Below are 27,228 nucleotides of genomic sequence, written 5' to 3' on the forward strand. Positions count from 1 at the left end.
ACCACTTAAGGCCTCTGGAAGCTGTTTTTCCTTTCCACTCATACTGGCACCACCAGCATTTGGGCGATTATTGCTTCATGCCTCAATTACTAACATCGTATCCTGATTTGCTTCCAATTAAGATGCATCCTACCCGACAAGTCTCTTATCTACTTCTCTGTGACCTCCCAATCAATACTTGTTGAAACATAAGGGGTTCTTAATGGGTGGCACAGGGTTCACAGATGGGCTCCAGGGGAAACTGCGAACCCTCTGAAATAATAGGAAACATTACTTAAACCAGATGATTAGAAATTTGATTGACGATGCAAATGTTTCTTAGGGAGGGAGCGAGTGCGTCGACCTACACTCACACCTGAAAGTCAGTGTGGCTCGCGTTAGGAGCTCTCCTGAGACTGCATTTGAAGGGAGAAAATGAAGGGCTGTGACCCCAAAAGTCAGTCTTGGTTCATCACTGGTTTCATAGACTCTAATCAGCCAGTCAGTCATTCTGTCTATATGGAACACAGAGTATAGGCCAGAATTTTCGATGTAGCATTTTACTTCATCTTCATCACGAGCTTTTTATTGCACCCATTTTCATATGAGGGCATTGAGGCTCGGCGAGATTAAATCCCTCGCTCCAGGCCACACCTGGACAAGAGTGCTGGGACCCCGACCCAGTCTAAATCCAGCACCCGCATTCCCTCCCAAATCCCTTTTTTCTCCCCAACCTTCTGTGTGCCAGTGACTGGTCCTGCCCTCAGCATATGAACATGAATAGAACTGAGTGAAATGTATGTTAAAGCCCCCGGCATTGGGCCCGGTGCAAAGTGGGGATTCAAAACTGTTGCTTCAAAGAATAATTACTGAAAAGCATCGTGCTGAGTGCTCAGCTTAGGGAATTGGCAGGCTGATAAGAGAAGGTCATCCAAAGTGGCAAGGCAGCGCCAAGCAAGAGGGTCCAACTGCCGGGGACAACCAAATGACCATACTGTGTGATCCATTGAGCAGCGAGCCACTCGGAGCCAAAGGCTTAGTCTCCATCAGCCTCTCTAATAGCCTTCATCACACGGCTATTAAATAAATCAAGTCCAATATGTAATTTTACAGATGCAACCGAAAGCAAGAAAAGAGAAGAAATATAGAAAATGACCTGGGAAATTCGGGGTGGTAAAACTACAGGCGAAATTTCCCTTTGTCTCTTCTGTATGTACCTAACGATCCACAGAAAGAAGTAGGACAACATTATCAAACGGAACAGTGGAGGTAGGATCCGAGGGTCAGGGGGACAGAACGTCCCTGTCCATTCTTCTATCACAAAAGACCCGTACGTCTGTTACATAACGTGTCTTTGACCGGGTGGAGCTGGGACATATCGTTAGGGCAAGTTTATCTCACAGATAAACACACCAGAGCTCCTGCAGGCCTACAATTTGACCACACCATGCAGCGAAAATCAGCCGTTAAAGAGTATGGCCAGGCTAGAAAAATCAGAAAACCTGCCTGATAGGGGCCTTAATGCTGGTTCTAAGCACTTAGTGTAATTCCTTTCCTGCCAAGGAGGCTGATGGGCTTCATTATTACTCATTTGATTGTTTCAGGGTCAACCTGGGTTTTTAGTTAATCATTCTCTCATCATCCTGTCCCCTTCTAACCAGGACCCACCACGGCCACCAGCTCTTGGTGCCTCAGCCAGGAAATCTTTTCCTCAGTCAGATAGTGACAGCCGCCTCTCCCTCTCAGGGGACACTTTTCCACTGTTACGTGACACGGCCACGAGCCACCTTGGGGAGTCCTAGCTCGAGCATTTCATGGGCGATTGCCAGCTCACCTCAGAAGTCAGCACAAAACTGCACGCCTTCTTCTCCCTGTACTTTGTTTTCAACTCCCAGTGACCTAGTTTCCTCTACCCTTTGGGAGGGAGTGTGTGAAAATCTCAGCAAGTGACTCGGGAGCGAACACGACCAGCAACAGTAACCACGAGGCTGCAACAGCCGTGCGATGCTTCGCCCTGATTTTCTCCTGGGCTGCCCGGACAGGCCAGTTCCCAGGCCGTGCAAGCCACATGTGTGATGCAGCCCTCATCCGTGATAAAAGCAAGGAGACATTTCATTCCAACTTTGGCCGCTCATCTCCCCCCCAAACACCCCCACATAGAAAGTGGGCCGTTTTCTTCCTGGATTCTGTGCTTCCCCACCTCAGTTGGTCACGCAGCCTGAGCAGAGGCAAGGGTCGCGCCCGGCTGGCTTTCAGGGCTTCTCGGGTCACGAACCGGTGCCCCCACCCCTGCATTTCCATCTGCTGTCCCAGCCCGGCCCTGGCCCTACCTGCTTCTCTCGCACGGCCAGCCCATGGGTTGGAGCTCCCGTTGGGGGCTAGAGGAAGACAGGCGCTGGCGAAATTCACGTGAAGGAACAGATGCCTTCTCAGTGGGGGTGTTTATAAATAAAGTTCAGAGGACAAATAGCTTGCTGGAGGCAAGGAAGACCATTTTTAAATGCAAGTGGCTATGGCGACATCGGAGTTTACTCCGGAGCAAGCCTGGCCGGCATGGTCGGGCATGGGAATCAGAAAGTGTCCGGGACGCTGGGCACACGGGCATTCTCAATAAGGAGGCAGAGGAAACTTACCTGGGACGTTTCAGAGGTCTCTCCATGTGTAAGTTCACACAGGCTCCTCAGGGTCACACGCTGCCACATCAAACGTACACCAAGGGGGCCATTGGCATCGTCTCCAGAATCCCCAGGTGAAGACAAGCCTATGACAGCAGCTGGAGGGCGGGAAGTTGCACAACCATTATGTAGAGGTTCCATTTGCCAACTTTGAGAGAAGGGGAGAGGCGTAGAAAGATGGGCGTAAGTCAATGTTACCTTAAAGTAGGGGTTTTAATCTGGGATCCGAGGAAGAATTCGAACTCAGAGGTCTGTGGACTGAGATGGGAAAAGGCTGCCATTTTTAGACTCCCTGACCTCTAATTAAAATTTAGCATTTTCATGAGCACTGGGTGTTGTAAGTAAGTGTTGAATCACTGAATCCTACTTCTGAAACTAATATTGCACTGGATGTGAACTAACTAGAATGTAAATTAAAATTTGCAAAGGGAAAAAAATAAAATAAAATTTAGCGTTTTCTTTGTTCATGAATGTAGGAAACAGGCCACCATTTTCTTAGTGGTAACTGTGTCTTTGTCACCGATAAATGTCATATCCATTTGTATAGTTGTGGTTGTGCAGAATATCTCAATTTATCATTTCTGCTCATCTGTGCTTCACAATTATGCCAGCTATTACACCTGTCACTAGAACTTGCTGTTGAATATATCAATGAAACACATCAATTACTATATCACAAATGTGTTTACTAATATTTTGATAACTATATTTCAATATAATTGCCTCCCTTTTGAATCTGATGTATTTTTGATGCATCTTAAAAACACTCTTTTGAGAAGGAATGCATTGGCTTCATGAGACTGCCAAGGGGGTCCATGGCACAGAAAAATATGAGGCACCCCTGTCTCTGAACATCTCATGTCAAGGGTCTATCATGAATGAATATGGACAGCTGATTTTATATAATCACCACAAGCCCACAAACAATTTTCTCATTGATCCTATATTATGAATGAGGAAGCTGAGGATTAAAGCAGAATCTGTCTGATTTCAAAGGCTGTGATCCTTCTCGTACACACAAATACACATATCTTTTTATGACTCCCAAACATCCAGTCAAAAATTCAATTAGCACAGACACTACTGGCCATCAAACTAAATTAACTAGTGATCTGTCTCTACAATGCCACAAGACCTGGTTGAAACAATGAAAAAAAATCAATCTAACAGATGTTTTGTCTAATTGCACTCATAATTTGATGGTCCTCTCCCCCCTTCCCAAAGTGGCTGAGTAGGCCAAGAGTTTCCTGTTCTGGGACACAAGTGAAATGAGCCCATCCAAGTCCAGGCTTCCACACCCCCTCCCCTTTCCACCCTGGACACCTACCCCGTTCTGCACAACCTAAAGGCTTTAGGACTAAATTATTCATGAAGAGAAGGGGAGGGGGTGTGGGAAGGGAAAGGAGGGCAGGGCAGGGCTACAATCCATTTTGCCTTGGGTGCCAGGGAGAAAGACAGAGGGGTCTCTACCCTTATAGAATTCACATTAAAATTTTGAGGACCAACAAGAAAGAAAAAAATTCCTCAAAGAGCACATTAATTCATGACAACACCAGCGACTGCCACAAAGGAGGAATTCAGGGCATTATATTACAGAGGGTCCTCACCTAGTCTGGGGCCTAAGAAAAGATTTCTCTGAGGAATCAGTGTTTGCGGGCTCATCTTTTATAGTATTTATGGTTTTAATATCCTGCTGGCATGTAACCCTCCTTTCATTATAATATGAAATACAAGGCAGGCCTCACCTATGCCATCTCCTCTTGGAGGAGAAGGGTGTTTTCCCCACCGTTGCTAGTTAACATTCTATTGCTGGGAAGCGGGAGCCGGTGGCAAAGGTGTCTGTCAGACGTGCTTAGAGCACAGCCCCAAACAGCTTGAGATGGCCCCGGCCCGTGTCAGCACCGCTAAGCTCAGGGAGGTTGAACGGCGCCGCGCAGCCCGCCGGGAGTGGCCCAGCCCGTCCCCAGCCCTGCGGCTGGTGTGGGGACAGGGGCGCGCCAGCCACACGCCTCGTGGGGCATTCCTCCGGCCTGCTGCGAATTCCATCAATCAGCCTTGCAGTCCCCTGTCCCATTTGCACATGCTGTACAGCATAAATCCAGTGTCTTTTCAACTAGAAGCATAACAGTCGCCGTTACGATGAGGGATGGTCTCGTATGAGGGAAACCTCCTTTTCCCAGGAGGCAAGGACTCCCGGAGTAAAGGTTTAACATTCCTACTTGAGAACAAAATAACAGTGCATTCAGGAAGTACCCCTTCCGATAAATTATTCCACCCGATTTTGTAATCCCTTTTTTCTCCCTCCTGCCTTCTTTTGACATCACTGATAATGGGCGCTCAGCAACATGGGGAAGGACAGAAGAGAGAGGAACAAAGACATTACTGTTAACCCGAATCGCAAATAATAAATTGAGTTTTGGAGGGTATTGCGAACAAATACGTACAAAACCTCTTTATGCTCAGAATGAAATCTTGTCCTCACTTTAAGATTTCTTCCTGAGACATCTGTTCTGTTGATGGACATACATGATCTCATGACTTGTGGGGGAAAAAAAAGGATTTGCCACCCACGTAAGAAATATTCTTATTCTGGGAACTTCTGACTCGTACACCTCTATCTGGTGTCTTGCTAACTACATTCCAAGGGTCATCTTTGTTCTCTAGAGGAAGCCTTATGTAACGGTCACTTACAAAACAGATTTTCCTTGGATAAATCATACCCAAGTAATGTTAATAACAAGGATGTTACAGCCACAGTCCCTCTAAGCACTTAGAAATGTACTCTCTATTGTTAGCACAAAGAAACTAAAATTCCGTGTTTATGTTAATAGATCTGGATTCAGTAGCTATTAAAGTGGAAAAACAAAATCGCTATCAATCATCCATCTTTTCTATAACCCTTTAAATCATACAACTTGAAAATCTTCTAAGAGCAAAATAGAATTGTACCTCTTTTAAAGAGAGCAAATTTAACATATCATTGGGTTTTATACTCGCCACTTATAAGAAATCGTTTGATTGTACTTCATCCGACTTAACAATTATTCTGATTCTTAATAGCAAATTCTTTCATATACTGATTTGAATACTATCACTAAGGAAATGTATCCAAGTCCACAGTTCTCCATATTTTCCTAGCTTATTCTTCTAAGCTTGTTTTTCTTGGACTTTCGGCTGAAATATTAAAGTGTTCTAAAGCATATTAAGCTAATACTGCAGAACACTGGTCTGTCATGAACTGTTGACATGCCAATAAAAAGGGGTTCCAAAGTCAAATAAGATCATACTGCAAACCGTTATGTCCCAAAAAAGTCACAAAGCCCCTTGGCATGACCAATACTCTGAGGAGCCTATGATGAACAAACCTATATAACTTTATTTGATTCAGGGTTTCCAAAGCTTCCTTAATCATTGACCTCCCCTACTCTCCACTGCACCCATGCTTACGGAGCACACAACACTCCCAGTCTTCAGAATGCGGTTCGGGACACTCTCACGGCACACGGAGCCTAGGTCTACACGCATACCCGGTTTTGCAGAATATGGTTTGATTCATCCAAACTAATATGTAGTCATGAGTTGCCAACTGGTTGTTTTCAAAGGAACTGCACATTTGACTTAGCTCAAAAACTACCTTGTTGCTTCTTAAAAAAAAATCTGTTTCTGCAGATAGATACACTGACAATCCCTAAGCAAAAATGAAAATCCAATCAAGCTCATTTCTCCAGGACTGTCTCATTCTTGATTTCAGGGGCGCCTGGGTGGCTCAGTCTGACTCTTGATTTCGGCTCAGGTCATGATCTCAGGGTCGTTGAGATTGAGCCCTGCGTGTGTCGGGCTCCGAGCTGGGCGTGGAGCCTGCTTAAGGTTCTCTCTCTCCTTCTGCCCCTTCCCTCCTCTAAAGAAAGAAAGAAAAGTCTTTCTTTTGTTTCGATTCTCCGTCTCCCAGTTAGCAATTTCAAGACAGAATCTTGGCGCTGGGAAATGAGAAACCCGGAGTGTTGGAGCTTGAAGAACTTGAGAAAACTCCAAACTCTTCCGTTCACTAATGGCCCAAGAAGTCACCCCACTTCCCTGCACCGGCTCCTCAGACTCGACATCCTGTCCCTCCCTTCTGTTTACCAATAAGCCAGTGTCGTTTGTGCTGAAGACTGACGCCCACGAGCAACACGGATATTTAGGTGCCCGCATTCTTTAGGTTGCCAGAAGCACTTCCGATGGGGCGAACTCCCTAAGGGAAATTTCACATCACAGTGTGAGGTCTTGGAATCTCACATATGGAGTTATTTCTTCACTAGGGTCTTGTAATTAATTCTAATTAAGGGAAACATTAAGTAATGTTTTCCAATTAAGCCCACAAACAGTTTTCGACCCACGGTAGAATGCCTGTTTGTTCTTTGCTGGGGACATTAATATTATTAAGCACTGATAAAAGACAGTATTCGTGGCCTGCATCTCATGGCAGCTGCAAAACTGCTTTCCCTAGAAAGGACAGGGATCCACTGCTTGTTCTTGGGTTGTGCATTATTTTAGGGTGACCGTGGTGAGTGGAGGAGGAGCCCTGATGGAAGCTCGGAAGCCTGGGCTTGGGGGGGGGGGGTTCCTGCCTCTCTTTCTCCCTCCCTGCCTTCTTCTTGCTGCTGTTGACCTAATCGCACTTCCCTGGGCGGGTGACGCTGTCACAAGTCAAACGCTACACCTGTGGCGAATTCTCAGGCAACACAAGGAAGACTCTGCCACATTAGAAGCAATTGGCTGTTTGCAGGAAGCACGATGATCTGTAGTCACATCTCATTAGGGGCGCCTGGGCCCCGTGGTGCACAAGTGAAGCAAACGCTGCCAATGTAATTTGTTTTATATGCCTAATTCTCTTCCTTATAATTAACATCTGAAATGCGAAAACAAAACAAGAGCGCTTTGCAGGCGTCTGGGATCCGTGGAGCACTCTCAGGGAGACTGGGATTTTAGAACAGTCCTTTCCCACCACAAACGGCAGGGTGTGCTGGGGGAGGGACATCCGGAGGTCACCCGGGAGGGCTGATCCCTGGGGTGCCCGATGTGTGGGGAGGGAGGAGGGGACAGAGAAGGGAGAGTTGGTGTTATCCCTCACCCCCTCCCTGTGCGAGGGTTGAACTGCTGTCATCTTCTCTGGGATGAAGTGGCCCTGCAAAGGTGGCGCAGGCGTGGGACAGAGCCACCAGTCAAGACTTTGCTCTGTATTGCCCTAGGCAGCCTTTGTGGCCATTCCTCCACTGCCTTCCCCCCACAATAGCTGGAAACGGTCGGACGCGGAGGGAAAGAGGAGAAGCGAGGTGTGATGGGTTTTCTGCCACCAACCAGACTGTGAAACCAGGCGAGATCGTCGTTCGCCAGGTCTCTGCAGCGGGTACAGGGCTGTGCCCAAAGTTTCTGGTTTGGTCATCCGATCTGGAGCCTGCCCATCTAAGACCAGCCAGATGAGATCGAGCCCACATCAGGGGCGTACCAGGCGGCTCTCTTGGTTGCAAATGCCAAAAACTGACCCTAGATTACGAAAGTTGAAGGAGAGTTTACTGGCAGGATATTGGTTAGCTCGCAGACTTGACAAAAATGCAAGGAGATGAAGAAAAGAAGCTGGAGACCACCAGCAAAGATAGGGTCATGTTGCAAGACCAGCCTGGTGAGAGGGTCCCACCCACTGCGGCCTCTGAACGCTGCCACGGCCCCTGAGGTCCCCGCTAATCAGTGGGTGCCATCCACCTCCTTGTCTCCCACCCGTCTGCAACGGGGAACCTGGGAAGAAAGCTCAGATGTGGAGTAGCCAAAATATTACAAGTGTTCCCTAGCTTTGGGCAGCACACTTGGCCGTATTGGCCATCCTTTCATTTGATGGGTCCATGCTAAACCAGAAGAGTCAAAGATATACTGGGAGATTCGTAATGGCAGAGAAGACGGATTTAATCTCCCTTGGTATTTCTGCTCCCTGCTCTTTCCGCCCAGGTCCTGGTTAGTGTCTCTCTGTCACCCTCCTCTTCCTCCTCCTCTTTCTCCTCCTCCTTTCTCTTTTGTCATAACAATGTCCATAATCATTTGTTGAGCAATGATGCAATTTGGTAGGTGGTTTACATTCATTATTTCATCTCCATGGAAACCCATGAAGCACGTATGATGATTCCCATTTTCAGGTAAGGAAATTAAGGTTTTAAAAGTGAAGCAACTTGCCCAAAGTCACCCAGCTAATGCATCACAGAAGTGGGATTTGAGCCGGTGTCTGGCTGACTTTAAAGCCTGAGGTTTAGGTGGGATAAAGGAGCCCCTCTCAATGTTAAAAAATCCATAGACACCAACAAGATAATACTTATAGCATGCATTGATTAAAACCATGAAATGACAGGGGCGCCTGGCTGGCTCAGGCAGTAGAGTGTATGACTCTTGAGCTCAGGGTTGTAAGTTTGAGCCCCATGCTGGGTGTAAAGATTTGAAAAGCAAATCTTTAGGGGCACCTGGGAGGCACAGTTGGTTGAGTGTCCAACTCGGTTTCAGCTCAGGTCGTGATCTCAGAGTCGTGAGATCCAGGCCCGCGTGGGGCTCCGTGCTCAGTGCGGAGTCTGCTTGGGATTCTTTCTGCCCCTCCCACTCATGCACTCGCTCTCTTGCTCTCTCTCTCATAAATAAATAAATCTTTCAAAAAAAAAAGAAAATACTTAAGAAAACTTTTAAAAATACATAATGAAAAAGCAATGTTAATTCTGTATAAATTAAGATCCATTTCATGAGTCCCAATTATACATACACACAATGCTTTTCATCACGACAGGATGCCCATGATTTGTAAAGAGAATGTGAAGGATTTGTTACCTAGCGAGGCTTTCACAAGGCCCCTCACACATGCCCCTTGCAATAACTCTGATACAAACCAGAAATCATGAACCACGGCAGTAAAACCTGTAACTCTGTGGTGGCCCTAGAACGTGCATAATAAATGTTGAAGGAGGGCAGGGTGGAAGGGAGGGAGAGAGAAAGAAACAGAAGGAGGAAGGGAGGGGTGGATTTAGTTAGGAGAAACCAGCAGGAGAAGCTGAGCCAACTTGAAGGTTAAGACTAACAGGTTCCCCGTGTTCAAAGGCCAAGTCCAGAAAAGTCAACTCCTGCTGGAGTAATAGGCTGACTTCACAGGTCCTGGAAGGTGAACTGAAGCAAGGAGGCCATAACCTTGAGGAGGCAACTGGAGACCAAAGCAGCAGAGAGCCAGGGAAAGGGCTCAAGTAATTACACACAGGCTGGGTCACCGACAGAAGGAAAGGGACCAAGCACCAAGCCCACCACTCACCACCCAATAGAGGGCTTCTCTTACCATGCTGCCAAGGGGGCAGAACAGGCCTCAGGGTTCCAGCCAGCTTCAGCCCCTCCATGCATTCTGGAAGACATCCTTTCCTGGAATGTGCTCTCTGGAACCCTCCTGTTCCATGAGATCTTCATAGGGCTTTCTACAAAGAAAGAATACGTGCTGAAATTCTATCCCCCTCTTGGAGTTTCACAGTACATACAAGAGTGCTAAAGGCTGTTGCAAATGCGAAGTGAAGACACCCATTTACCTTTATTGAACCAAACTGATTTCCCGAATTTACTGGATCCTGGCACCGTGGTGACAGATTGGCCATTACCATCTCAGAGGGCATTAAGGTTCCAAGACAAGAGGTACAGAAACACGATCCTACAGCACTGCCACCCTAGAGTCATATGGGCCCTTCTTCCACGGAGCCGTGTCCCAGAAGGATCTCTCTCCTTACTGTCAGCTTTCCAACTTGCACACTGACTAGGTTTTCATGCATATTCATCCTGACTCCAGAAATGTCCAGAAAAGTCAGTGGCCAATGGAAGTATTTTTAAGGCCCTTATATCATCCCTTCTGGAGCACTTTCCGTGACTCTTCCCCATCCCAAGCCTACATCAATCCCGCCCAACCCCAGTTGGCTGCCACATCCCCAGTATCAAGGCGAAGAGCACACACTGTGAACCTATCCGCCTGGCTTCGAATTCTGGCTCTGCCACTGTACTGTGTGATTTTTGGCAAATGACCTCTCTGTGCCTCTTCAGTTTCCCCACGTGAAAACTGGCATTCGTAATGTTACCGACCTCACCGGGGTTGTCGTGAGGATGAAATGACTTCATACATGTCAGCACTGAGACTACCTGCGGGCAGACAGTAAGCTCTCTCGAGCTGTTTGCTCTCATTACTCTCACACTACCCAGCAACGGCCATTTTGTCTGTTCGGCCATGAGACTGTGTGTGATTTGAGAGCAAAGGCTGTGGCTGTGGCTGTCTCTTGCGTCTAGCCCAGTGCCTGACACTTGCTGGCTATCCCCCATATAACTTGGTGAATAAAGAAATGATCTTTTGTGATTTTGAGAGAAACCAGAGACCAAAATCTGTTTTCTAGAAAACCACAGCAAATTGAGAGCGATCAGCTGATGATTAAACACACACACACACACACACACACACACACACACACACACACAGAGCTCAGGTGTGAAGCCACAGCTGAGAGATGTCTGGTTCCATACACATCCCATTGCCAGTCTCATCCCTCCAAGTGCATAATTACAAAACAAATGGTAAATGCCTTGTTTCATTTGAGCATCTTCTTTTAATGGAGAATTGATTTTCTCTCCCTTAGCAAAAATTTCCAGTGGCCTTACAAAGGGGAAAAATTAACTTTTACATTTGCATGTCAAATGTTTTAATTTTCAATTATAAAATCTGTCTTTCTAAGACATTCTAGAAATGGCAGCAGAATGGAAGCCTGGCTGCGGGCTCTAAATTGCTCTTAGCAGATCAACTTTCTAATGTTCCATTCTGGGGCAAGCATTTCTTAATTGGGTGGGAGTTTCCAGACTTTTCATCTGCCTTCTTCTTCGTTTGCGAGGTGGGGGAAGAGAGCTGTTTTGATTCCTGAGCCTTGGTTTTCTTAAAATGATTGTCGGAAATTCTCCTGCCCTTCCACTCTCCTGCTCTAGCCACAAGGAGAGAGGTACCAGTTAATGATTCTCACCTGCAAAAGGGAAGAAAAAAAAAACAGAGAAAGTGGTAGAAGCAGGAAGATCTCCACCAGTCAGCCCCCAGGACCACAGCTTTCGAATTCCAGCCACAGACACAGATGCAGACCCAAAAGCATTTGTTCTTCACCATTTAAGCAAGATTCTTTTAAGCTAATCATATGCCACAAAACTTTAAAACAGCCATAATTCTGGTTAGCAGAGCATTTTTACAGCTCTCTGCCTGTCTGTTTTGCCTTGCGGTGATAGACTTAGCTCGCTCCGTCCTTGTCCTAAACTCAGATATATGACGGTGGGAATGGACAAAAAAATGCAAAGAGAATTATCAAATATCAAAGAAGAAAATACCAAAGTCTGTGTTTTCCCCAGCTGGAGGTTTCAATTCACCTGGGAGGTGTTTTGTAGTTTGTGGCGTGTTTCAAGTTTAAAACCATCACAGCCCCAACACTGTGTAAAAAAATCTCTCCTCCGTGTGCGAGTGTGAGCGCGTGTACGTGTGTTTTCCCTTTCAGTTTTTTGGTTTTGTTTTTTGTTTTCGTGAAGCATAAACGTGAGGCTGTTTCATAGCCCAACGCAGGCCTTTAGAAAAACTGGGTCTGTCCTTAGCCTTGAAATGGACTGGGCTGTTGTGTTCCTGGCAAGCCATCCTAGCAAGTTAGCCTCATGTTTTCCCAACTCCAGAAACGGAACGTGCTTGCGTTCAGTCCTACAGATACGGCACAGGGGCTATTTAAAAAGTTAGCCAATCTGGCGCCTCCCAGGGGCTTTTCACAAGGTAGAGAACGTTAATATTCTAAATAGTTCTAGCATGTTTCGAGTTGCTTCATCATCCGTACAGCCTTTTCTTTAATCTTCCCCAGGAGCGTGTGCGCAGGTACAAATGGTGATAATTACCATAAAACAATTGTGTTGTCCTTCTCCCAATAAAAATTGCTCTGTTAATCAGCCAACACACAGCCCCCTTGTCTGAGGACCCTTATGCCAAACTGGCAGGGTAGAACGTGGCTGCAGATAAATTAGCCCACGTGTGATTGCATGCGAAAACACATTGATTTGGGTTTTTTTTTTTTCCCTCTCCCGTTCAACCTGACAACTTGTCTAAATAGGGCTTCTGCCATGACCTGACAGCTGTGGACAAGCTGTGTACAACAGGCCATTAAAACGAAATGTTCTGAATAGGGAGAGTACAAAACACAGACAAAGGGATAAGATTGAAAGATAAAAGGATGAACAAAGGAAGTGTGGAGGGGGGCTTAGGGGGGTGGGGCCTGAAGATGTCCCCTTTAATCGTGCTTTCAGACTTTGTCGCAGGCTGGAGTCTCCGGAGCAGACCCGGAGATGGAGTTTAGGGCGAAGGCTATTTCTGGGGGATCGACCCTCAACTGCGGAAGGCGGGCGGGGGGGACCGGGCAGAGCGAGAAGCTGAGACGTGATACAGGCTGGACAGAGTCCCAGGCAGCCCCCCGCCCCCGTGGAGCGCAGAGCGCTTGTCCTGTGTTGGTTGACACCAAGCGGCTGGGGATGTATTCCACCTCTCACTCTCTGTCTTTGCAAAGGCAAGGGCGTGCCCTCTGGCTGCTGTACGAAGTCCTCCCCTGGAGGGGGATGAGCCTGGCCATCCCCCACGTGATCCTAGCCCAGCTCCCTACATCTCTACGGTCACTCCCCAGCCCAGACGGGGTTATAAATTTCCATGGAGCACAGCCGTCATATCACAGTTCCTCTTATTAAGCACAAACTAGCCCCATACTATGAGCTGTACTTACAGCTCCTTGAATTCTCATAACAACTCTAAGAGGCAGGGATTCTTAAAATGCCCATTTTGTAGATGAAGAATCCGAGGGCAAGGAGGATGACTCGTCAAAGGACCTACCACTGATGAATGGCAGCTGACATCTGCGCTCAGTGCTGTCTGATTCCCAAGTCCACTCTCTCAACTATGACACTACAGCTTTGCCCTGCTATCCGCAAGTGGGGTGTTGTTCCCTGTGAAACCTCTCCTAAGCCACAATGGCGTAAAGCAAAGAAGCAACTGCCATTCATTTATATGGAGGAATTGTTGAGCATTCCCAGACCCCCCAAATCACCTCTCTTAGGCTTGTGTGATACCTTAGGCCACATCTTGCTAATGGATGCATAAAATATATCGAGATAAAGCATAGATGCTCACAGACACAGTTCAAAGCTCAGCGGCTTGAAGCCGAGGTGCTGAGTGGAGTTCTGGAGGAAGGAGCTTGGCGGGGCCCCCTCACTGCTCTCGGGGTGCACACCACCTCTTTGACGGCTCTATTTTTGCTGTGATTTTTGCTTTTCGCCTTTTTCCCACAAAAGCCAAAGTCCTGTTCAGTCTGCTTTCAGTTAGCAAAAACGGGCCCTGATGTAGGTATTTCGTAAAAGTGAGGTGGCCTAAGGCAAGACTTTGAAAATCAGGGGGATAACTGTATACTGACTGGAAAGGATGCAGGTCTATCGCCCACCACTGCAACTCCTTCCCTGCATCATCCACAAGAGTTGAATAGAAAACACTTCTGTTAGGACTGTCAGAGCTCACGGAAGAGCCTATTTCTTGGGCTGGGAGAAATAGTCATGTGTTACAGTGGATCCTTGCTTGCCTCGCTTTGACCGCCAGACCTAATAAGTGTTTTACTTAGCACATAGCGTGTTCTGCTGTCTCTGGTTGGATTCCCATGGAACCAGACTCTGAGACAGGGATTAGCATGCAGAAGATTTATTAGGCCTTGCTCTTGGGATCAACACCTGGGAAAGGGAGGGGCAAGAAGCAGGGGTGGCCAGGACAAGAATTTGAACTACAGTCAGTCCAGTTCCAGTGAAGGCCTCAGTTGATCCCCTGGAAAGCTCTAGAGCTAAAATGGCTCATCTATAGTTGTTCTGATTTGGGGCAAGGGGGCTGAGCCTTTATATGTTGTGCCAGAGAGTGGTTGGGTATGGGATACCCTGCGGATGGAGCATGACCTTGGGCTAGGTGGCTCTCTGCAGCTAAGACAAATCACAATGTGGGGCTCAGCTTAAGGCTGTTGGCTATCAATACACCCTACTGCTGGAGGAATGAGTTCTTCATTCTATAAATGAGATCCAGGAGGCAAGTCACAGCCCCCATTATAACTCTTTTCTTTCCAATACTCTGAGGGTTATTTATTATTGGTCCCATTTTATAGGAGAGAAAATTGAGGGCAAAACAAGTCAATGACTTATCCACAGACATGCAGGTAGCATTTAATTTTCAATCCATTCACTTAACAAATATGTATTGAGCACCTTCTGTGTGCCAGGCATTGTGCGCAGTCCTGAGAATTAAACGGTGAACAAAAAAAGACCCCTGACCTCATCTAAATAATATTATAGTATTGACAACTATCCCAGATATAGAAAAAAAAATCTAGAAGTTTATTTCTTTAGAATAGCTATCTAAAACTTTCCTTGATCCAGGAATAAGCATTTGAAGCCTGTTTATACCTATTACCCAACTTCTTTCCAAGAGAGTTCAAAAATTGTAAACATATATTCCTAAAATTTTAAGAATGGGGAAATGCAGATCCAACTTGGCCATGAGACTCATAGCATAATGAGGAAGCGTTCAATATAAATCAGCCTTAAACCAGCCAGCCAGTTTTCCTCTGGAAACTCTAAAGGCACTGCAGATAATAACACCTGATTCTTCATCATTTTATTGATAATATCGATGGCATCAAGAACAAAAACCAACCAGTCAAGCACTAAACTTTTATAAAGCACATATTCTCATTAGCGCATTTCCTATTTGAAAAATTGTTGCTTAAGAGATCAAGTCGATTACTTCCAGATGCAGAGCGAATAAATAGTGTGGCTGAACCGGGTCTCTTGTAGGTAGGATTTTGGTTGTCCAATAAGCTCATTCTTGACTGTCTGTTGAACCATGGAACAATCAAAATGGTGCCGAACTCGCCTCCCATAGATGACAGTGCCCTCAGCCCCCCTGTGCTTGGACACCATGGCTTTTATTTGAACAGGAAAAGAAGAAGGAGAGGGGAAGGGTTGCCTCCACTCTGGGTTCTGATTCAGTAGACCTAAGGTATAGCCTGGAATTAGCCTTTTGAAAGTGTTGTCCCCACCAGCCAAGTAAGAACAATAGCTTTAGCATCTAGAACTTTCCTTCTCACTCACCCCCACAGTGTCTGGTGTTCTATTCCATCAGGGCACGCAAGGAACATGTTAGCTGATTCAAAAGGCTGGTTGGAGCTCAGGTGTTAATGGGTGATTTTTGAATCACACTGATACCCCTCTGAGCTAACATCTGTAGGTCAAGTGTGTTTGAGGCCTGATCAGGGACGGCACTGTGCAGCCCTTAATGCCCGATGCAAGTTACAGTGGGGTTCCTCTAGACAAAAAAAATACGTCGGGATCCTGGGACACAATAATGGATATGAAAAGGTGATATTTCAAATGCCAAGCAGAATGAACTGGAAGCAGGTCTTATCATCCACCACTCANNNNCATAAGTGGTCTTTTCAAAAAGTGTTGGACAGATGCATCTTCATGTTGCCAGGCGGCTTCTTACCTTGCTATAGGGGAGAAAAAGCCACAGAGTCCCACAACAGTGGGCAACATAGATCTGACAGGACAGCAAGAGAAAGGAGTGCAGCTGATGCAAATATTTACTCAGAATAGACCAACAAGTTGTGCAACTCTCTTATACCACCTGAGCTGAGCCAAACCTGGTCAGGGGAAAAGGTGGTTGAACCCTGAGATTGTAATGAACGGGGCAGAAATGATCCCAGGGACCAAGATCTCAGAATGAAGCAAGGATACTTGTAGTTCCCAGTCTTTTGAATTCTTTTTTTTTTTTAATCGAAGTATAGTTAACACACAATCTTGTGAGTCCTTTTAGGTAAACCCCTGCTTGCCAAAAAGATGTGTACTTGTGCTTTGCTGATGGCCTTGCGTTTTTACAAGTGAGCCCTCAGAGAAAGTGCTTGGAACGGTGTTCTGGGGCATTCTACCACCACAAGGAGGTAACTTGTTCCACCAAACAATGATAAATTCAGCAGTTGTAGCAACCCAAGTTCCCAGCAGAAGTAACTTCTAGTCACGCCCCCAGATAGACTTGGTCACGTAAACAAACTGCCTCAGGGGCACCTGGGTGGCTCAGTCAGTTAAGTGTCTGCCTTTGGCTCAGGTCATGATCTCAGGGTCCTGGGATCGAGTCCCACATCAGGATTCCTGCTCAACAGGGAGTCTGCATCTCCCTCTGCCTCTCGTGCTCTCTCTCTCACTCTCATGCTCGCTCTCTCTCAAATAAATACATAAAACCTTTAAAAAAAACTGCCTTGTATGGATACCAAGCACCATTTTTCATCAGGAACCTCAATCATATAAAGACCTAAGAATAGCAGCTTGTAAACAGCTTTTAGGCTTACAAAGTATATTTAATATATATCTAAGCCTCAAAACAATCCCATGAGGTATGTCTCATATGCCCGTGTTTTACTCACAAGCAAACTGTGGCTTACCCAGGTTAAACGACCATCTAAAATGTTCACCTAGGCATCTACTTCTGACAGTGTTGGAGGAGTTTCTTGCAGACTAGCCTTTCCACAGAGAATGACCAGAAGAGGGGGACAGAAATATAAAGAATGTGGTTGAAGGTCTCAGAGAGCTTCCAGAGCAACGAGGTCTTGAAAGGTCAGTATCTTACTTGTCTTGGGCTGCCATAGCAAAAAACAGTGGTAGTTGGTTTAAACAACAAACATTTATTTCTCACAGTCCTGGAGACTGGGAAGTCTAACATCAAGGCATCAGCAGGTTTGGTGTCTGGTGAGGTGTCCGACCCACTTCCTGGTTTGTAGACGGCCACCTTTCCACTGCAACCTCCCATAGTGGAAGGGGTCAGGGAGCTCTCTGGGGTCTCTTTTATAGACACATTAATCCCATTCCCAAGGGCTCTGCCCTCATGACCTAATCATCTCCCAAAGGCCCTCACCTCCTAATGCCATCACATCAGGGATTAGGATTTCAGCGTATGAATTTGGGGGGCATGCAAACACTCGATCTATAGCAGCCACAATCCCAGAGAGAAGGGGAGCACAGGGAGGAGATCGTGGCATTCTGTACCCAATCCCCTCTTGAGGCGTCTGCTGATTCCTAGGAAACTTGAGGCCAAGAGTCTAAGAAGCCAAGTACAAAGTGGCAACTAAGACACTGGGGAGCCAGCGCGTGGTGCTTTTGGAAGTCTCATAACATGGGGAGACTAAACTTAAACTTTAGGAATAATCAGGAGGCCAGAAGTTGAGGGGCCAAGATTTCAGAGAGAAGGGAAACATATCGAAGTGAGCCTGACACTCTTTGAAGCATCTGACACAATGCCCTTCCTTTCTGTGTAAAGATACAGCAAGGGTGAAAGCAAAAAGATGGGAAAGGTATACCTCGCAACCATTAACCAAAAGAAAGCTGGTGTGGCTACCATAATAGCAGATCGAGTGGACTTAAGGGTAAGAAGCATTATGAGAGATAAAGGACATTTGATAAAAAGGGTCAGTCTGCTGGGAAGGTAAAATAATCCTGTATGTGCATAATAACATAACCTCCAAATATAAAGCAAAAAGTGACTTAAAAAAAAAGAGAAAACAGACAAATCCACAATCTTGGTGAGGACTTTTAACCTAATTCCCCTAGTCTTGCAAATCCAAGACCCCCAGCAAGCCTTCGGACCACCCTTTCCCAAATACACATGTTCTGGCAAGCAGAGATTAGAGCGAAAAGGATTCCAAAGAATGAAAAATGTGGGTATAAGTGGTTCATTCGGAGACTTAAATCATTTCTATAATTTCTGTCTTGTCAGTTACTTTCCTCCATAACTGGTAGAGAAAAATACAGGCAAAAAGAATCAGGAATAAGATAGAAGATCTGAACCACACAAACAACAAAATTCACACACGCATGCGTGCACGCACGCTGCAAGTGTACGTGAGATATTTATCAAAATTAAACATATGCCGGGCCATAAAACACATCAAAACAAGTTTCAAACAATTGAAATCACTTAGAATATGTTCCCTGTCCACAGTTCAATTAAGCTAGAAACCAATTTAAAAATATGTATAACTAGGGATGCCTGGGTGGCTCAGTCAGTTATGTCTAGCTCTTGGCTTTGGCTCAGATCATGATCTCGTGGGTTGTGGGATCTGGCTGGTCAGGCTCTGCGTTCAGCGGGAAGTCTGCTTGAAAAATTCTCCCCCTCTGCCCCTCCTCTCTCTCTTTCTCCCTCTCTCTCAAATAAATAAATAAATCTTTAAAAAAAAATAAAAATACTTATAACTAGAAAAGTCATCATATATTTGGAAATTAAATATTATACTTCCAAATAAGGCTTGGGTAAAAGGAGAAATCACAGTAAAAATTAAAAAATAGTTTGAACTGAGTGACAAATGAAGATATTTCACAGCAAAGCTTGTGGGATGCAGTTAGAGCCAGGCTTACATGGAAATTCATAGCCTCAAATTCATAAACTAAAAATTAAAACTGAAAGTCAGTATTCATCTCAAGATGGGAAAACAAAGCAAATTAAAGTCACAGAAGGAAGGAAATTGTAAAGACCGTCAGAAGACATTTGCATACAATAGAGAAACTATCTACAAAGCCCAAGGCAGTTCTTTGAAGAGAAGGGTGGGAGTTTCACGTAGCCAGGACCTTTTTTTTAAATAATTTTTTTTATTATATTATTTAGTCACCATACAGTACATCCCTAGTTTTTGACATAAAGTTCCATGCTTCATTACTTGCATATAACACCCAGTGCACCATGCAATACGTGCCCTCCTTACTACCCATCACCAGCCTATCCCATTCCCCCACCCCCCCTCCCCTCTGAAGCCCTCAGTTTGTTTCCCAGAGTCCATAGTCTCTCATGGCTCATTCCCCCTTCTGTTTACCCCCCCCTTTCTTCTTCCCTTTCTTCTCCTCCGATCTTCCTACTTCTTATGTTCCATAAATGAGTGAAACCATATGATAATTGTCTTTCTCTGCTTGACTTATTTCACTTAGCATAATCTCCTCCAGTCCCATCCATGTTGCAGCAAATGTTGAGAAATCGTTCTTTCTGATGGCTGAGTAATATTCCATTGTATATAGGGACCACATCTTCTTAAACCAGTCATCTGTTGAAGGGCTTCTCGGCTCCTTCCACGATTCAGCTATTGTGGACAATGTTGCTATGAACACTGGGGTGCATAGGGCCCTTCTCTTCACTACGTCTGTATCTTTGGGGTAAATACCCAGTAGTGCAATGGCTGGATCATAGGGTAGCTCAATTTTTAACTTTTTAAGGGACCTCCACACTGTTTTCCAAAGTGGCTGTGACCTAAACCCAGGCGTTGACCCAGCCTCTGTGGGGATGTGATCAGCAGGCAGGAAGGCCAGATGGGGAGTGCCATAAGGGGTAGGGGGCCGGAGGTAGGTGGCAGTGTGACTTGGTGCCCAATAAAAACACAGCACTTGAGAAGTCACTGGGCTCACTTTCTGGAAGCTTCAACAATCAAGGAAAGAGCCCCTCAACCTGCCAGGAGCTCTTTTATCAAAAGTTTGTTTTTGGTTTTTTGGTTTTTTTAGCTCTCGTCTCTCAAAGTAACTACAGTATCACATGCTTGTCGACTAAAATCTTTGCAAGGCATGGGGGAGCCTGGGTGGCTCAGTCGGTGAGGTGTCTGCCTTTGGCTCAGGTTCTGATACTGGGAGTCCGAGCATGAGCCGCCCTACTTGTGTTTGAAGTTCCCTTGCTCAGCAGGGAGTCTGCTTCTCCCTCTGACCCTCCCTCCTTTCGTGCTCTCTCTCTCTCTCTCAAATAAATAAATAAAATCTCGAAAAAATAAAAATTAAAAAATTAAAAATCCTCACATGGCAATATACTGGCTTGGGTTTTCACATGGGTTACTCCATTTAACAAAAGGAGTCTCCCGCCACCACCTCCCGTGAGGGCTCAGGAGTGGCACCGGGCTGAGAGCTGGGATATTCGCTAGCCTTCCTCCCCAGCTGGGGAAACTCAGGCCTGTTAGTTGCAGACCTCTGGAAAGCTTCCATTTGAGTTAGCGTTTCCCTGATTTTCATCTGGCCAAGGAATCCAAGGGGCTTTTGCTGAGAGGAAGGGAACTCTCATTCATTAGCGCCTACTGTGTGCCAGAGACTTTAAATTAATTAATCCACTTAATCCTCCCAACCCCTCTGGGCCGTGCGCATTTTTCAGGGAAGGAAATCAAAGGGCAAGGTGTTTAAGCAGGCCCCCGCCACGGTCATGGAGCTTTAACTGGCAGCTTTATTTTTCTTTTATGCCAAAGCTCCCTTTCTTGAGAGACGGTCGAGCAAAATAATTAAGAGAATGGGTTTTGCGGAGTTAGACAGACTTTGATTCCCCCATATGGGGTCTGCCACTGAAACTGTCATGACCCTGGGCAAGTTAGCTGAGCTCTACTGGAGAAGAATGCGGGAACCTCTGCCTTGGAACTGCTGGGAGATGGAATGAGCTAGTGCAGACAAGTGCTAGATTCAGTGCTGGGTGCCTCCGGCAAATGGTACTTTCTCTTATTCCTCCCATCGCTGTTTCTATGGTTATCGTGCTTGCCTCCCGCTTCCGTTGGACTCCGGAGCTGACCGGATGGCTGCACCAGCTTCATCTGAGGCCCTTCTCAAGAGCCGGATCACGGGCCAGAAAAAGAAATGAGGAAGTTACAGCTGGCGGCAAAGCACGGGCCTCAGCAGACAGGCCCCGTGGGTTTTGTTTTGACGACTGAGTCACGTAGTGACCAACGATCACAGGGAACACTGGCCGGCTTTCCTGTTGTTCCTCTGGGGTTAAAGCTATCAACCAAATCTCCTGTTTGGCCCATGAAAATTCACTACCTGCTTTAAAACCTCCTCAGGGGTCGGGGAGGGTGGGGGGAAAGGTTTAGGAAACCACAATTAGCAATTTTTCTTGATGGGATCATTTCATTTTTCCATTAGGCTTTTCATTTTAACTTCTCACCAGCCCAGCTGGGCTTCTGGTAGATTTGAGCAGAACGGCCCCTACACAGATGATGAAAAGAATCTTGAAGGATCAGAAATGAGTCCGGCGGCCGGGTCCTGGAGGTGTTCAAGTGTTTGTCAGATGAGTGTGTGAATGCCAGTGCAGCCGTTCATTGCTTCCAAAGCGCTGGGATGCAAAATCTCATTTATTTTTGGCTTTGGCCTTCTGCTTGGCCCATGGGATTCGCGCGTGTCAGAAGCAGCAGGCCCCATGCTAGAAAAACTTCACAGCTCTGCTCCTGGTAGCAGTGAGCCTGGTGCTGGAGCTCCCGGTTTGTGCTGGGCTGGGCCTTGTAACACTCATCGCAATTGTGACTATTCATTCAGTGGCCGACTTCTTGACTGGTCCATCAGGGAGCCCAGAAACTGGTGCATAGAGGATCCTTGATGAATACCAGTTGAACCAATGAATGAATGGAGAACGAATGAAGGACTTCCTACCTCACACACCAATGCATGGAGATGGTATATGTTACAGATTTCGGTTAGTGCTACTGCACNCCTTTTCTAGATTGTACCTCCCAGGCAGGCTGAGATGTACTATGCAGTCTGCTGCATGGAAATTAGGAAATGCAGACGGTAGGGTGAGACCTGCTCCCTGGGGCAGACTTTAAGCCCCACCCCCTTCAGTGCCTCACAGGTGTCCACAGGCTCCTCCTACATTCCGGGGGTGGGGGGGCAGAGTCAGGGAAGTAAGCGGCTTCCTATCTGTCCAAACGGTGATTCATCTTGCTTTAATGTTGTCCTGTCCTGTGCGAGGGGAAATCTGGCTACTAGAGAGCCATGGCAGGCAGAGCCACCTCCTAGAAACCAAACACACATCTGGCAGAGCTCACTTGTTTCCATCTCCCATGGAGAGGGGCAGATTATCTAAATGCTGATTAAGTCATGAGCTGTTGGTACGGCGACATTTCACTCTCAAGCACCACAGATCCAGGCAGCCTCAAAGACATGACATTTCTTTTCATTCTGTACATTTCTTTTCATTTCTCCCACAGGGATAGAGATGGCCAGAAGGCAGGGAAACACTCAGATGAAAAGTGGTGGTCTAGAATGGTAAGTGTCCCAAGACGCGGGGCTAAGGGAGGGCCGGCCGAGTGGAAGAGACAGGATGACAAGGGCAGCCTTCAGGCTTTACGCCTGTACCAAGGCAACTGCTAGTGTGGGCGTGTACACACACACACACACACACACACACACACACTCCCGCAGGCGCTCCTCACTCCTGCAGGCACAGACTTCCAGAGCTCATGGGTACACATGGTCATCTTGTTCCTGTCAAAGAATGTCCCGGAAGCTACCTGCCTTACCTCTAACAGGCTTTCTTCCCCACTGGTCTTGTGGCCCTTCTGACTTGACTCCCAACACAAGCCTGGTTAGGAATGATAGATGGTACAGGTGCCCCCACTCGGATCCCCGTTTTGGCAGATGCATCCTGGCCCCCGCTGCTGCGGGCTGTTGGCTGCTGAGAGGATTGGCTCCAGCCAACCCGGGCACAGTGCCCCGCCCCTGGTGGCCCACAGTCAATAACCAACTGAAATGGGGGCATAAAAAGCCAACCCCCTTGCTTCACGGCAGGACGACTCCGGTGCCGTTTCTACTCCAAGAACCACCATGGAAGCAGGCAAACGCTGGACTCCAGCTGGACCACATCCTCGCTTAGCTCCTTCTGCCTTGTCTAGCTTCCCGCCCTCCCCGTCTCCTGAGAATACTCTCTCAATGAACTTGAACAAGAATCTCTGTTTCAGGCAAGGCTTCTAGGGTTCAAGACTTACAATAGGCTCTAATATGGCCACCGCGCACACAGCACTTCCGGCGTGCCAGGAGTTCTAAGTGCTTCACGTGTATTACCTCATTGAGTCCTTACAAATCTACCCCATGAGGTCAATGGTACCAATATCTTCAGTTGGCAGTTGAGAGCACTGAGGCACAGAGATGTCATGTGATTTGCCCCATGTCACACTGTAAGTGATGGAGCCGGATTCGAACCCACCCAGTCCAACCACAATGGCAATCCACGCTGATTCTCATAACGCTCTGTAACACCTGCTGATGTTCCTTTTCAGAAAGCAAGTTCAGCTCTCCCTCATTCCTTCCGTAAGCTTTACTATCCAGGGAATCGGAGACATTTTGAAACTATCATCCTGAAAAACAAATCTCAATAACCCAAATGGGTTTCCTCCGGTCGCCGCCACCCCTCCGATCCCAGCCAGCATTATGTAAAGATTAATTTCATACTTGAGCAGATGCTGAGCGGTCTGCACGGCTGTGGCTAAGAAAGGATCCTACTTAAGGGAGAGTGGGAAAGACAGCTCCAGAGCACAGCCTTTTCCAAGTGAAATCCTGTCAGAGCACACCAGATAGTCTCAGCGGGCGCGGCTGAGAGTTACCCAAGGTAGGGGGACAGGGAGGGCTGAAACAATGGAAGTGGGCTCACAGATCCACCAAAAGACACGTTTAAAGCAGCGCTGCTATGATAGCAAAACACTGCACACTACCCAAATGCCCATCAAAAATAGAAAGGAGAAATAAACTGGAGTAGATGCGCACAAGGGATGACTCTACGGCCCTGGGAATCATAGAACTGTAACTACATAGAAAACTATGGAAGACTTTCACACACGTGCCGTTGAACAAAAGAAGCCACAAGAGAGTATACTGCAAGAGTCCATGTACACTAAGCTCAAAACCAGACAAACCCGATCTATTGTGTTAGAAGACGGCGTAGTGGTTACCTTTGGTGTGGGACGTGCGTGGAAGGGGGCAGGAGGGTGTCTTATAGAGCACCGGTCACATTCTGTTTCGTGATCTGGGCGCTGGTTTCATGGGTGTCTTGACTTTGTGCAAATGCACCAAATCGTACACTTGTGATCAGTGTGCTTCCTGGAGGAATACGATATAGCTCAACAAAAAGCTAAAAACCTGATCGAAGACAAGTTTGTTACGAGAAAGAAAGCCTCCCCCCTGAGAGACTATGGACTATGAGAAACAAACTGAGGGCTACAGAGGGGAGGGGGTGGGGGAATGGGATAGACCGGTGATGGGTAGTAAGGAGGGCACATATTGCATGGTGCACTGGGTGTTATACGCAACTAATGAATCATCGAGCCTTACACCGGAAACCGGGGATGTACTGTATGGTGACTAACATAATATAATAAAAAATCATTATAAAAAAAAAAAAGAAAGCCTCCCCCCACCCGATTCCCAGAGACAGGCTGTCTTTTCTTTCTTTCTTTTTTTTTTTCCAGAAGGAAAATTATTTCGATGAAGACTAAAGCAGTTTTCTTACCCAGTGATCACACTTGTAAGGTCAGACTCCTGAGGGAGACATTAAGTGGCTCTTCAGAGATCTCTCCTTATTCCTCATATTCTGCCCTGTGCTGATTTTTGGAATGTTCTCTGTATTCCAAAGCACTGGGCCTAGGTGCTCATTTACTCAGAAATGGGAAAGCAGTCGACAGAGGCATTCATGAACCACCAGAATTAAATGTCTCTGTGGGCCCCATCCGTGTTTAGCTGGGGCATACGGGTTGATAATGGTGGCCAACAAGCTGGGCAGGGGAAGGCTGTGTTACATGGAAGCCAGTCGGCACCAAAGCAGCAGGAGCCCCTGGCCGATAAGGGCTGCCTTTGGTGCCTCCCCCGGGGCCTGTCCCCAGTGATGTTCCCCACCATCCCTTCCTCAACACAACGAGTGAGTAACCACAAAGACACCAACAGTCTAGCTTCCAATAACCCTGTCAATTTATTTCAATACACAACAGGGTCCCTGATGTGGAAAAATCAGATTTCTAGGCCTCTTCAACATCTGTTTCTGGCAATCGTGATGTGTTATCTTTTTTCATTGCAAAAAGCAGCTGGTGAGTTGTCATGGCATTTCATTTAGGAAAAAAAAAAAAGACCGAGTAAAATAAGTCATGCCTTCTGAGAGATTATTTATGACTTCACCAGAGAGAAGCTAGAGAAATGCTCTCCCTTTGGTACGTGGAAGGCCTCTCTGTTCCCATGGGGATAGGAGGTCACATTTGAGAAAACATGAATGTGCACTAATGATTTGTCACAAATTACATCTGTCCTTTGCCTGCAGGCTGGGGTTGATGTCCATTTATTAGCTCGTTTGCTTCCAAACATGTGTTGAATGCCTACAACGAGTCAGGCGTCATGCTGGGTACTGAGGACACGGCCGGGGATTAGACAAGGACCCTATCTTCTGGGAGCTTAAAGTCCCTCGTGAAAGATCCATTGACAACACAACCAGGTGCTGGGCCAGGGACCTACCTGCTCCTCCAACAAAACTTGGATCTTCCTTAGCACAGAAGCCTTCTTTCAGAAAAATATGCCAGCTTCTTAATCTCCCCGCCAACCCAATGTTCCCAGGTCACAGCCGCTGCTGCTCCAGAGGCTTCTCAAGCTTCTCCCTTGAGACATACCTGGGGGTGTAAGCAAAGACGGAGCATGTTTGTGTTAGAAGGTTCTGGATGATCTGACCTCTGCCCCAATCGTTTTAAACTCCTCTCCTAAGACTCTCACTTTTCCACTTTGCTCACTGTATTAGGGTCATACTGGGCGTCTTTCTGATCCTCAAATGTGCCAAACTCTTAACCGTCACCTTAGGACCTTTCTGTTAACTGTCTTCCCACCCCAGATTCTCTTGAGCCCAAGTCTTCTCAGGAAGTAGCTCAACAATATCTTCTTGTTCGTGAAATACCAACTGAAATGCCACCCCTCAGAGAGACCTTCCTGACCATTGCCTAAGATAGCTCCTACCCCATGACTCCCCATCACATTATCTTGGAGTTTCCTGCTCTGTAGACATGTGGATTGCCAGTCTCCCTGGCCCCCACAGAATGTAAGAGCAATAACATGGGGACTTCATCTGTCTAGATCACTGCTGGATTCCTAGTACACACTCGACACGTACTTCTTGAAAATTTTAATAACCAGAAGAATAAATGGCAAATATTAGAAATAATGTAGAAGTCCAACCATTGAAGATCTGTGAAATAATTATGGTCTAGCTCTACAAATGGGCTGTCGTCAATCTGATAAAACTGATGTCATGGCTTAGTGTTTTTCAAACTATGGATTGTGATCTTTATGTGGATCATGTAATCAACTAATAAATCATGAAACAGTGTATTCTATTATATTCTATTTCATTATAATACGGACTACAAAGTATCGGAGTGCACAATATATACTAAGGGCAAATATTGGGCAGTTATATGTATGGGTGTATGTGTTTACTTAGTAGTGACATAAATATATTTTTTTAGTATGGATCACAGTAAAAAAATTGGAAATCACTGTGGTATAAGATTAATGACTAGGAAATATATTCATAATAAATTAAATGGAAAGAAGTGGGTTATAAGAGTAAAGACTGTGTGTGTGTGTGTGTGTGTGTGTGTAAGATAAAATATTAAATTGAAACACTATTAGCTTAAAAGAAAGCACAAAGAGGCATAGAAAACCAACTGAA

At 46.3% G+C, this 27,228-nt stretch overlaps 1 long non-coding RNA gene across 1 annotated transcript; it reads right to left on the reverse strand.

Moving 5' to 3' along the window:
- Positions 1-2,616: 2,616 nt before the first annotated feature.
- Positions 2,617-26,170, reverse strand: LOC121101447. The gene is made up of 3 exons (XR_005833439.1): positions 26,025-26,170; positions 9,988-10,120; positions 2,617-2,752 (listed from the first exon to the last, which is right to left on the reverse strand). It is a non-coding gene; the product is annotated as an uncharacterized LOC121101447 (long non-coding RNA).
- Between the last annotated feature and the right edge of the window lie 1,058 nt (positions 26,171-27,228).

The sequence above is a fragment of the Ursus maritimus genome, assembly GCF_017311325.1.
Source record: "Ursus maritimus isolate PB19 chromosome X unlocalized genomic scaffold, ASM1731132v1 scaffold_X1, whole genome shotgun sequence".
Taxonomy (NCBI): Eukaryota; Metazoa; Chordata; class Mammalia; order Carnivora; family Ursidae; genus Ursus; species Ursus maritimus.